Source organism: Nelumbo lutea, chromosome 7 (assembly GCF_056320005.1).
Source record: "Nelumbo lutea isolate HS-2025 chromosome 7, American lotus-T2T, whole genome shotgun sequence".
Lineage (NCBI taxonomy): Eukaryota > Viridiplantae > Streptophyta > Magnoliopsida > Proteales > Nelumbonaceae > Nelumbo > Nelumbo lutea.
This window is the reverse complement of record NC_142690.1, coordinates 26092996-26106985: the sequence shown is the minus strand read 5'-3', so window position 1 is coordinate 26106985 and position 13990 is coordinate 26092996. Positions and strand designations below refer to the sequence as shown.

The 13990-nt window shown below is 36.1% G+C and overlaps 1 long non-coding RNA gene across 1 annotated transcript; it reads left to right on the top strand.

Moving 5' to 3' along the window:
• Window positions 1-7604: 7604 nt before the first annotated feature.
• On the top strand, window positions 7605-11286 carry LOC148845794 (uncharacterized). The gene is made up of 3 exons (XR_016102413.1): window positions 7605-8252; window positions 9022-9142; window positions 10943-11286. It is a non-coding gene; the product is annotated as an uncharacterized LOC148845794 (long non-coding RNA).
• Window positions 11287-13990: the final 2704 nt, after the last annotated feature.

Below are 13990 nucleotides of genomic sequence, written 5' to 3'. Positions count from 1 at the left end.
AAAGGCCATGGTTTCACTTGACCATTGAGTTACTAAAGTTATTTAATCATTTGTTTTCATTTTAATATTTGAATGTGTAAGTAAATAATGTAAAGAGTAATTCTTACAAAATTTAAATTTAAATTATAAGTTTTGAACCATATAATGATAATTTGCATATTAAGTTACTCAATTTAATCAATAAAAATAATATAAGTTTTAAATTATATATTATATTTATTGAAAATCAAATTTTAAAGAATATGCTTTTTTTTATTATTTTGAAGGGGGAGGGGGGAGTAAAGAAAGAACAAGTTCCACGGATAGACCATGAAATCGACCCCAGAACCGCTAAGGCCAAAGTTGACCCTAGAACCAACATTCATATGTAGATTCTGGTTCCAAAAACCTAGAACCAACCCTATAGGGTAGGTTCCAGGTTTTGCAATGGAATTGAACCAAACCAACCCATGCTCACCCCTATTGGTTTTGGCCTTAGAATACCAAATACCTAAAACCGATTATATTTAGCATAGGTCTCCACTCCTAATATCTGATAAATATATCTTATATATTTTATAAGAAGTAACCTACATAATAAAAATGGTTAAGGGGAACCTCATGTGCTACTGTATCCCATCCTTTGATCACCTTGTAATGTGTAATATATAAGACAAAAAAAAAGTCAAATAGGCAAAAAATTCTTCTCACAATCCTACTAGGAGAGCTAAAAGACACTAATACGGTTGGAATAGAGGAAAACTTTGTTTATGTAGTTGCTTGGAGAAGAAATTTTAGAGTTGAAGCTAAGACCTTCATTATTGAGGAAATGATGGTGAGAGGAAATGCTATTCTAAATATTAAGGAGCTAAGAATGGCAACAATTTTGTTGATAGGAGCACTAGCATGGTTTAAAGAGTTCGTGGATGGTGCAATGTACATAAAAAGAAACTAGAATTGAAGGAAAACACTAGAAGTAGGGGACAAGAAGCTTTGCACAAAAGTAAAAAGGAGCATTAAAGGTTGGTATATAGCTTTGATTGAGTTTTCTTGGATAGGGGTCAAAGCAATTAATTTTTATTCCTGAAGGAAGACAAATAAAAGGGTGGAAGGAAATGTTTAATTTGCTTCAAAATTTCTTGCTTATAAAGACAAAAACTAAGAAAGTAAATGGATTAATTCAATAGCTAGCTCTATCAATTGGAATGTTTAAAGAGGATATGGTAAAGGGTAAAAAAGCAAAGGAAGGAAAGGAACAATTGATGATGGTTGGATACATAAGGATGTCAAGATTGTCTATCATTCAGAGTAAAGGTGAATGGGAACATCGTTTGATAGTTTTGGCTAAGAAAGTGGTAAGAGATTGGAAAAAAAATTTAAGGGAGACACCAAGGAAAACCTTAAAATTGAAAAAGAAACTCATGCTAACCCTATTTGGGAAAGATAGAGTTATGTTGGGTCTATACGAGGACATAATGGAGATTCATGTACTAACCTTATAGACCAAAGAAGGGAAATTCTTAGTCTAAAAGTGGTGGTCCTTTGGTTAATGAAATATTGATCATAGAAGATGAAGGCATGATGATTAGAATATCGGGGTTGTCTTTTAATCTCTAGTCAAAGGGTAACATGAGGTTGATAGCGTTCCTATGTGCAGGGGCAGAACCAAGTTATTGGGTGGGGGGTCCTTGGCCCCCCAAACTTTTCCCCACCCTATATCTTTAACTAAGGGTACTCCATCCCATATACCAATAACCAGGTTGGGCTAATGTTTGGCCCCCCAAAGCATTTTAGAGAAAATGTTATTGGGTAGGCTGAGTCACACTAGTACTGATTTATCTCAATCATGACCTAATTTGATATTTTGAAATCCTAATTCTAACTTTAACAAAATCTATTATTTTTTTCCTATGTCAATCCAATTTGTTTACTTATATATTAGAATGACTTATTTACTTATATATTATAAGGTCAGATTGAACAATGTCTCAATCTTAACCTAGCCCAAAATTTAATAGGATTCATTTTTTTAACTTTAACCTTAACAGAAACTTTAAACCAAACTTTCTGATTGGATTTTAGTTGTAAAATACATAGGTGCACTTTAAATTTCCACCTAGTCTCCATTCTCCATTCTTCCTCATCTTTCATTCTCTTGGCCCCCCTAAGAGACCTATACTTAGCAACTGCCAAGGTGATGGAAGCTAGATATATAGGTATTCCAGGAGGCATAGCTTTGGCTCATTTCCTCAGTCAGTGCTATGCTTTGGAGAGGGGCAAAGAGAAGAAGATGATGTACATGGAAAGCTGTATTCTACATGGCAGCTTAGGAGTAGGGAGTTTAAATTATTTAAGTTGTTGCACTAGCAAGGAATAAGGAAAATCACGAAGACCATAAGACACTAAGGGTCCGTTTGGTTTATAGGAATAGGGGTTTGGAATTGGAATCGGAATGGGCTATTCCGGTTCCAATTGTTTGGTTGGGCAGAATGGGAGTCACATTCCCATTCCTGTTGGAATGCTATTCCCCCATTTGAGGCTTCCCTACCCCTTCCTTGGGAATGGAATCCCATTCCTGCTGATTTTAATTCCCATTCTCATTCCTGTCCTAACCAAACAAACTATGGGAATGAATCATTCTGATTCCGATTCCAATTTCGACTACAAAACAATAGACCCTAAGTTTTTTCCACTCAAATGGAAACTTTTCAAAACTGGGTCTTGAGAAAAGGTGGTGAAATCTTTTGCTCAAGTGGTGACTTATCAACCAACAATTTTTAGTGGTAGGTGGTAATAATGTGGGGGACAAGTTAAGTAAAGGCAAGGAAAAGTATTTAGATAAACCCGTTGCGTTTACTTCGGATGAATCAAAGGGTAGAACTCAAAGGGGTGAAGTGGTTGTGGGTAAAGGAGTATCGCATGGGCCCGAAGGAGATGAACTAATGGTTGGGCCTACATTGTTAGGTGCACCAGTTGTCAACAACATTTGGGACTAGGGTGAGTGTAATTGGAGAGCAACATGTAAAATGAATAGGCTTGTAGAAGTTGGGCCTAGAATAATCAAATATTTAAATATCATTGAGAGGTCATGTGATTATTGAAAGAATCACGTGATCAAGGAAACTACTAGGCCTCAAATAGATAAAACTATTGGTCCATCTTCTTCCAATGTGAGAAAAGCATTGAAACTAAGTCTAAATCAACCCCAATAGGCATCGACCAAAGGGTAAGGAATGTGAGGAGGTTGTGAAAGGTTGGGAAAGTTTCTCTGATGATAGTGATTTAAATTCAAGTGGGAACTCGAGCATAGGGAATGCGGATTTAAACAAGAAGGGTAGGGAGTAAGAGATGGACAATGTTGACACAAAGCAATTGTTTGTAAATAAAGGTCAACATGAAAGAATAAACTCTCAAGTTAATAGTAGTTTGTCTTTGGGTTTTAAGACTAAACTCACTACAAGAGTAATTCATGGAGGACATTCCCAATATACCACTAAGTGTTGGTTCCAATCTAGAGGAGATGTATAGAAGGGTGATTGTATTGTAGAAAATGAGCCAATCTAGATGTTAGAGGAGGATGAACTAGCAAGGAGGAAGCAAGCTAATCTTTTCGTCAACTGGAGTAAAGAGACTTTTAATCTTAAACCTTGGCAACAAGAAGCCAAAATTGAAAGGGTGCTACTTCTCTTTTTGCAAATGCCTCTACCTAAAACCCTTTGCTTTAGGTAATCCTTTGATTTCAATTTTGGGTACTGATGTTTTCCAAGTGCCTATTGTAGATTTCATAGGTTCTTGGTTGCTACCACCAAAACTTGTATCTTGTGATGAGAAAGAAAAGAAGAAAGTGATTGGGTTATAAAGTCAAATAGAAGGTGTTGAATGAATAAAGACAAAAATTGTAGGGATTTGGCACATGGTGTGTGGTTTATTGAAAAGTAAAATCAAGAGTTAGATAAAGAAGAGATTAATTGTGAAAAGAAGGAAGGGGAAGTAGAAGGTGGCAAGGGACGTACGAGTTGAAAATGATGGGCATCCTATAGATAAAGATGAAACCTTAGCAAACTTTGCAGTTAAGGTGGGTATTCAAATTAAAGAAGTAAAGAAGATAAAGGTTTTTGAGGTGAATGAAGGTGAGAGAAATAAAGCAAGGAAGAAGAGATTGAAGTGTGCTATTGACAATGATTTGGAGTTTAGTGACAGGAGGGAGAGGAAGAAGGGGCCAAGATAAGGATGTAACACTATTGATAGGTTCTCTGTAAAGTTGCAATGAAGATCATAAATTAGGATGTGAAAGATTTGGGTATTTCAAGGAAAAGGGGGGTGTTATCAAAGATTTGTTAAGGAAAGAAATGCCTGGCATTATTATGATTCAAGAGTCAAAGTAGATTCAGATAGGAGATGGACTAAAAGCTTGTGGAGATCTAGGGATGTTAGTTGGTTCTTGGAGTGCTTTAGGGGGGCATTATTACTCTGTGGAACATAGAAGTAGTGGATTGTGTAGAGGAACTAATAGGAAGTTTATAATGTCTTTAAAATTTAAGAATGTGAGGGATGGATACATGTGGGTGTTGACTAATGTTTATGGGCCTAACTCCTATTAGAAAAAGAAATGAGTTTTCAAAGGAGTTATTGGCAATGAAGTCTTTGGGAGGGTTCGAGGTGTGGTGTTTGGGTGGAGATTTTAATGTTATTAGGTACTCGAAGAAACCAATTAACAAAACCACCAAATAACTAATAGTATGAGAAACTTTAATATATTCATTGAGTTGTGAGTTAAGGGGGAATCTTTGCTTCAAGCTAGCATTGTATGGTCTAACTATGAAGCAAATCCAACGTGTTTCAAATTGGATAGATTTTTGTTTTATTTTATTTTATTTTTTTTTTTTGTAAATTGGGAATCTCATTGGAAGGGATTGATAGCTAAAGCCATGCCTAAGATAAAAAGGGTTGGTGGGAGGTTCAATACCATACACATTGATTTTTAAACCCACCATACCACCAAACATTAAATACTAATAATTAAAACTTTTTAAAGGATTTGAATATTAAAAACCTTCATTACATATTTGTTTGTAAAGCATCATATTGAAAAAATAAAAGAGTATCCCCTAAAAACATGCTTGGTACTTAGATTTCCTTCTCACAAAATTGGTCATCTTGCCCAAGTCTTTGCATCCATGCATTAGGAACATTTCCTCATGAATAAAAATGTACAAGTACGGAGGTGTGAGATGCATTGGGAAATCCAAACCCACTCGCTAGTGGTCTACAAATGGACTTCAAGTAAAGTCTTGCACTTTATCACTATTCTACAAGATGGTGATATGAAACTAGAGTCTATTGTGTAGAGTGTGGTTAGGAAATCTTAAAGTGCATTTTCTTGAGAAATTTATGGTTTGTTCACCTTAAAAAATTTTATTGGTTTTCTAAATGTGTTGTCCCAAACCCCCACCTTGCTATAATATCCCCCTTGTATTGTAATGGATTTTCTCAGCTATACAAACCTATAAAAATTTATGATGTGGAGGATATATGACTTTGACCCCCATGGGGTGTGGTGCTATACTATAACGGTTGATAAGGCAAGCATAGTCTATCTACATTTGGTGGGTTGTGTTGAGTGGCATTTTGTAAATTTTCTTAGTATGCTTTTTGGGAAATTTGATGCTATCTTCTAGGAGATGCTCAAAAGCTTATGTCCTCTTTGAGGAGGGGTGGTTGACCTCCTCGGGTGCCTACCCTAGGCAATCCCAAGATCAATGCACCCTTGTATTGTGTCCATAATTAATGGCTACAAGGCTACCAAGGTTCCTCATGGACACAAACATGCTCATGGGGGCAGTGCATGGACCAACATTGCGCACCATGCATGAAAAAGAAGCTTTGCATGTGGGTTGGCCATAACCACATCTCTTCACCTTGCCAACCCCATGTCTAAACTAATTGAACTATCCCATGTCCCAACACTTAGGTGTATTCAAGGCCCAGTGGTTGCCTAACACAAACATCAACATAGTACTCCTTTAGCACGTAAACAACACCTTCCATGGATTAACAAGAGCTAGACAAAAGCCTTAGCCATGGGCAATGAGATTATGATCCAATTCCATTAACCTTGGTGGAGCCACTAACATGCCTATACTTGGCCCTTACATAAAAAAAAAAAAAAAAAATACTTGTCCTGACCACACAGACTTGGATGCCACATGGGTTTCTTCTGTTGTAGAAACCTTGTGACAATATGATGCCATATGGTAAACCCAATTAACAGGGTTAGTGGTGGCAAGGATGCATATGTAGGCTCACTAGCATTCACTATGCAGAGAACATGCCCTGAACCCACATCAAACGGAGGGATGTCACATGCCAAAGTGACCAACCGATCTAGTGGGACATCAACCTATTCATTAAGCATAAGAGTGCAAAGTTCAGTGGACAAACAAAAGAATAAAGAATAGAATTAAAAAAAAAAAAAAGAAAATAAGACTTCCACCAAAAAAACAAATCATCCTCTATTAATATGGTCATAGCCATAGAGTTCCACTCCTCTTACCAACAATAAAGCAAAGGGTAAATTACAGATCCGTACCCTGTATTTTGGGGGTAGTGATAGATAGATACCTGAACTTTCAATTGCAACACTTGAGTATCATGAATTCTCAAAAATAGACACTTGAGTCCATTTGTTAGTATTCCGTCATTTAAACATTACATAATCTCAAAAATACCTTTCTCATGTATTTTTGAGATCATTTTATGGAGTAAAATCATTACCAAAGAACGCCATCATCAAAAAATTTGAATATATTATTTACTATCCATTTGAGAACGTCATCATGGGGAGACGTTCGGTTACTTAAGAATGATCATAGAAATACATGAAAAGAGTATTTTTGCCATTATGTAATGTTTAATTGACAAAATACTAATGGATGGGCACAATCTCTATTTATGAGAGTTCAGAGTAATCAAGTATTGCAATTGAAATTGGATGGAGCCAATGTCTATTTTCGAGAGTTTAGAGTAATCAAGTATTGCAATTGAAGGTTCATGTAACAATCTTTCACTACCCCAAAGTATAGGGTACCTATGTCTAATTTACCCTAAAGCAAATAAATCAAATCCCACCCCATTTTCTAATTTTCACCATATCAATGAAAATAAATTCGCACGAGTGAATCCACTTGCACCTATGTAATTGAGATTAATAAATAAATACCTTTGCTGCAGGCAGGGTTTAGCCCTCTGTTGTTAATGCGAATACGGACGGGGAGGTGCTTATACGAGAGTCTGGGTTCAATGGACCCTTAAAGTTCACGGGGCACGGGGCACGGGGCACATGAACCCTCCAATAGGAGGCGTGCACGTCGACTCCTTTGAACCAATCTTAACATAATGGGTGTTTAACGTTAACTTCTATTCATCCAGTTGAACCGGACGCTAAATGACAAAAAATGGAAAACCTCATTTTTAATGATTTGAACTCTCCCTCCCATTCTCCCATATCCGAGCCTAACCCTGGTCAGTGAGAAGACCACCGACGATTTTCCTACGTAAACGACATCATATGCGATATTGGTGGGACTCTATTGATCTTGAATATTGCGACGATTTACTGTCCTTAAGGAAGTGTTTAGAGAAACTCAAGAAGAATGTTCTGAAGCGAGCAGAGGAACTTTCTCTCAAGGCTATTGGTGTAGATATCGCTTCTACTTCTTCTTCTTCTATCGGTTACGACAACAATGATGAGTACAGTAGCCAGAAAATCGAGGCATTGCACGAAAATCCCAAGCATCTACCACTGCATCTTGATGGCGGTGGCGTCACTCATCAGACTATCACAGATGTGATAAAAGACGACATCAAGGCTCATCTATCAAATCCTCTAGTCGGCCTTGTGGCGGAAACCGATTGGGGGTTCAAGTTAGGCCAGCTCGTCTCCGGGGAAGGCTTTGAATGAGGTTCGACTGGCTACGCCACATTCAAAGATGTTAGGGGTTTTAAATTACTCTTCTCCTTTGATCTTCTTTCCTTTGGTTGAATAATGTTTAAGATTAGGGTTTTGACTTTTGAGGAGCACCCTGGTGCCAGTGAGAATGGAGGTAAAGCACTTCATTCCTCCATATCTGCTCTAAAGACAAGGAAGCGACATTGTGAGAGCACGAACCCATCAGAGCGAATCTGTACTTTGTATGAACCATGAACTTGATTGGGACAGCGGTTGATTTCTTGCCGCTACTGGTAAGTTTTACATTCACGGATGCCAATTTGCGGTGAGTTTGCCGGTGGGATTTTTCATTGCTTCTGGGTTGGGCACGTTCACGACAGTTCACCAATTTACGGGAATGCTTTTTGTTTTTACTCAAAATAAATCAGAAGTCAATTACTAATTTGCCCACTCTCATTTTAACTTATCCAACCCATAAACTGTCTCAACAGTAAAGGTTGTTGGTTCCCAACCAGAGGCGTTAATAGGGTTGAGCCATCCATGGCCCGGCTTGGCATGGCATGACAACTCGCAGGCCGTGCCAGGCCCAGCACTATGGTCAGTGTTGTGATGGGCCTGGTGTTTGAAGCCCATGGGCCAGCACGGTATGGCCCAGCCTATGGCATGACCCGTTGCATAACCCGTCCGAGAACTAGCCATTTGGGACCTCCCCCCAAATGGCTAGTTTCAACTTTTTGGGAGGGTTTTTTACATAAATACCCCCTAACAACTATAAGGAGGGGGGGAAAAAAAATAACACAAATGCCCCCAATAGTTATATAACAACTAGTTTATGGGGGCATTTTGGGTAATAACTTTACAATGACCAAAATACTCCTCCCAACAATTAAAAGCAGTTAGTTGTTATGGTATTTTTGGCAATTGAATTATTTTCAATTCCTATAAATTGCCCTATCCTCCACCATTTTCATCACACCAATTGAACAATTTTCTTAATCTTTTCTCTCTCCCTCATACATTCTCTGCAATTTGAGTGAACTCTAATAGTCTGATTGGTTGATTGTCTGATTTTCCAATTTTCAACTTTATTGAAGTTTCAACAAGAAGAAGGCTTGTTCAACCAGTTCAAGTATCTCAAGTTAGCAATTTGGGAGGCTTGGATATTGAAAGGTTTAATCGTTGAAATCAAGTTGGGATTTTGAACCGACAATCCGGGTCAGTCCATTTAAATTAATTATTCTTTTTTTAGAATTAAAAAAATGGCCAGCTCTTCCCCAAACTAATTCCCCAACATGTTCACTATTAACGATATTCAGTCGAATCATGATAGTGTTAGCACCGATGCTATTGATATTGATGGAACTTTCACCCTTGGTACTGATACTAGGGGAAAGAAAAAAAGGGCCTCTAAATTGAATAGCCCGGTTTGGAAAATATTTAAAGTACAGGATGTTGAGGGGAAGGGAAAAAGAACACTTTGCTAGAAATGTAGAAAAGATTTTAGCTATTGTAGCAAGGGTGGTATTGGCCATTTGATTAGACATTTGCTCACACATGAAAAAGAAAAAGAAGAAGAAGAAGAAGAAGGGAGAGAAATAAGACAAACACAAATTGAGAGGGGGTTTTGGTACATTTAAATATTCACAACAAAAAATGAGACAAGAATTAGCAAAATACATTGTACATGCAGAACAACTATTTTTGTTAACTAAAGATACTAAATTTGAAAAATGGTTATGTAATTCTGTAAATCCATAATATAAAAAAGTTTCTAGAAATACTATTAGATTAGATGCTTTAAAATTTTTTCATTCATATAAACAAAATTTAATTTATTTGTAATCAAATCTTAATTCTAAAGTTACAATTACTTCTAATGTTTGGACTTCTAAATTTAACATAAGTTGTATTTGTTTTATTCATCATTTTATTGATGAAAATTGACTTTTAAATGAAAGAATTTTAAGTTTTATTAGGCTTGAATGGACGATTACTATAAGCATTTTAAATACTTTACATGCTTATGGAATTGAGAATAAATTATTTTCTATTAGTTTTGATAATGCTAATAATAATGACTGCAATAAATATTTTAAAATCTCAATTAAAACCATGTTTAAATGATAAATTATTTCATATCAAAATTGCATGTCACATCTTAAATTTATGTATTTAGGATGCTTTAAATATTATTTATACTCATAATTCTAAAATTAGAAATTGTATTATATATATTAAAAGTTCTGGGGCAAGAAAACAAGAATTTAAATATTTATGTCAAAATTATGGTATAAAATATAAATACTTTATGTTAGAAAGTTGTATTTCTCATAAATAAATTCTTACTGATTTTTATAATGCAAAAATGCCTAATGATATTATATTTGAGGAAGACTAGAAAATGACAATTTGTATAAAAGATTTTTTAAAACATTTTTATAATGCAATTAATGAATTATCGGGTATTTATTATCTAACTAGTTGTAATTTACTTTATCAATTGATGGTGATTAGTTATTGTTTTTTAAAATATAGAAATAATCCATAATTTAAATATATTGTTGAAATAGTGGAAAATAAATTCAAAAAATATTGGGAGAACATTTCTCCTCTTTATTTCTTAGCTACAATATTAGATCTTAGGATAAGGAAAGATGGTTTAGATATTTACCTTGAAACATATTGTAAAAATATGAATATTGAAATTGGAAATAAAAAAGAAAAAATTTATAATTTATTATTTCAAATGTACAGTTTATATGAATCTGAAGCAATAGGAAATAATCCTACAACTTGTTAGAAGGCAGAAATTTGCTACTTCTATAACAAGTTCATTTACTAAACTTAATTTTTATTTACAATCAAATTTTTCTACCTTAGGTGAAGGAATAAATAATTTTGATATTTTAGCCTGAAGTGAACATTCAAAAAGTTATCTAGTTCTCGCCACCATGACACGTGATCTACTAACCCCTTCGGTGTCTATAGTTCCATTGAAGTCTTGTTTTAATGCAGGTATCAGGGTGTTAGACAACAAGAGAAGCTGCATGAACAATGAAAACATAGAGATGTGCATTTGTTTTAAGGATTAATTGGATGTTGAAGATAGATTACAAGACAAATGAGGGCATGACACTACACCCGATATTTCACTTGAAGCAAATGATGAAAGTCATGAGCAATAGTTAACTAATTGTGTAGAATTTTTATTTTTTTCAAATTATTGTAAATTTTGTTTTAATTTTATTTAATTTATTTGCTATTTTTTTAACAATGTAATTTTGTATTTTTAATTTGTAACTATATTGTATTTTTTATATTTTATTAATTCATTCCATTTTCATATTTCATTCATCAAAGTATGAAGTATCCAACCATTGCATGCTTTGTAATTTGTATCATTCAAATTTAAATAAAATAAAATTTCTATTTTTCTTCTAATTTGTTATTCCAGCATCCTTATTTAGTTAATTATTTTTTTCATATGTGTTAGAATTCTCATTTCTCATTTCTTAATTTTTCAAATAATTCCCAAAGCTCAAAGAAAAGTTAAATATTTTAGTTTTACACTTTTTGTACTTAGAAAAGAAATAAAATTTTCAAAAAAAAAAAGTTAAAAAATCAGTCTTGCCTGATTCAGCCCAAGCCCAAAGGCCCGCCCTGTGGCCCAATCTGAAACATCCCAAGCCCACGGCCTGGCCTGCAGCCCAGCCCAACCCGGCCCAGGCCGGTGACATGGCACAGCAGGGGCTTGGGCCATGGGCCATATCAGGCCGACCCCCAAACTTTTCACCAGGGAGGTCGGCATGGCCCATGATGGCCCATGGGCCATGTTATGCCGGCCCGGCACGGCCTACTTTATCCCAACAGCCAAAGTTTTTCCCACTGAATCCCCCTTCAGGCCTCGTGAGATATCTTCTCCAACAAGCATCAAAACTGAAATAATCGGCAACGGTGAATGAAACGAACTCGAATTCTGCTGGCCATGCTTCCAGACGTGTGGGTGGATAAACGTGGCGAGCAATGTATTGTGATGAGCAGATCCGAACTCGAAGTCTCTAATGAAACACCAGTTTTTTCCATAACAGAGAAAAACTGCAATTATAAAAATCAACAACAGCAATCGGGATCTCCTACCCACAGAACCTGATTCAAGGCGAAGTAGGAGATCCGAATACCAACAACAGGCAAACAGGCGAAGGACCTGTCTCAAGGTTTGAGAGCAAATTTAGGATGGAAATGTCAAATCATTTTTTACCTATCTTACCTTCTGAAGGATGTACGACTGGTGATAGTTCGTACCAGTCATCAGTGATGAGGAAAAACAAAGATTAACTTCAGAGACAAGTTATGGAGGGTGCAGTCTTCAAACTATTCAACAATAGTGAGTGAACCATATTTCACCGAAGTACGGAAACCCAGAAATGTCTGCATGAATATTTTCCAATATGCTTCTGGAACTTCTTCTACAGAATCCAAGAAAGATCATAACAATTTGACTAGGTCCATTCTGCCATGATAGAAGTGGTAACAGTCAAAGTTCTCAGGCACAAAAGAAATTGTAAGTTTAGGTGGTGGAAATGCAAAGATTAGAGTTCTTACTTCTTTGACGGGAACTTCAGAAATCTGTGAAGATGTTAAAATAATAAAAACTCTTCTTTGGTTTCTTATAGATCCCACACCTCCCTTCTTGACTCTAATGTACATAAACTGCACCGTCTACAAATAACACTTAGACTTCTAGTTCAGCAAATACCATATGCCATGCAAGTAAAAACAGCCCCTTTTGCTCACTTGGTAGCTAACACAAAAAAGAATTTTAATACCCTTCCTGCCTTGACTACCCATAAATTAAATGAACACTCCACCCATGTCATTTCCATTTTCACTTGAAGGGAAACAGATTTAGAAGGCTAAAAGTCCATTATCGCCCAATTCTGCTCGGGTATTGAATAGCACAAGTATGGAATCTGGGAACTTTGGAATTTCCAGCTCCTGTTTTGCCCCCAACTCCAAATCCACCCTGATCTAAACACAGCCAAGTAACTATTTAGGGTAAACTAGAGTTTCTTTTATGGTTTGAAGGAAAAAGTAGGGAAATGTCTTGTAAAGGTTTCCTTACCTTTTCCTTCAAACCAAACATAACAAAAAACTTAGTGGGTGCAACAACACTGAGGTTTCCAAACTTGTTTGAAACTTTAAGGAGGATTTGGGAGCTGTTGAAAATATCCTAGAATTCTGTTCGATCAAACAAGTTTGTATCGACTTTGTTCAGAATTTCTTGTATTCTCTACTGCAATGAAAATTCTTTCCTCTTCAACTATTACTCTTCTTTTATGAAGAGACAACGCATGAATCTTGGGACGCATGGGCTTCTCCAATAAAGACAATTAAAACTGAGATATCATAAATCACCTAACATCCCAAATTTGCAAACAAGATGACATTAGATTGGACTAAAAGGTAATTTTTCAGTACTGTAAGTCGCATGAAACAGCCCAACTGATTCCATCCGCAAGAGACTAGTCAACCTACTTCTATACATTAAATGAAAATGAAGGTGTCTCAGGTCTCACAAGAGTCTAAACATAAACTACTTATGAAACTGCTGCTTTACTTGCACAGAAATGGTAATTGATGCTTTGTGAGGTAAATGGAGTCAAATATTTGCCATTTCATGTTAGACACATCGTTTTTACAACCAGACCGGACCGAACGGTCGGACTGGAAAAACTGAGAAATTCCATTTCACCCCAGAACCGTCTTTTTGGCCAAAAGCCGTTGATTTGGCCACCAAACCGCTGACCTGGGCAGTTAAACCATTCAAACCGTTCGAACCATCCAGTGGTTTTTGGCCATTTTTTTTATTTCTTTTGTCAGAAAGGACCATCTGTTCGGTTCAAACAGTTGGACCGTTTGACCTGGGAACCGGACCCCTGAACGGTTCGTTGTCCGGTTCGGTTTTAAAAACCTTGGTTAGACACGAAACAAGAGGAATATAAAGTCCACAGAAGAGTTGAAAAATAAAAAGTTCACCCGTAAGAATTGCAAAACCCATAAATC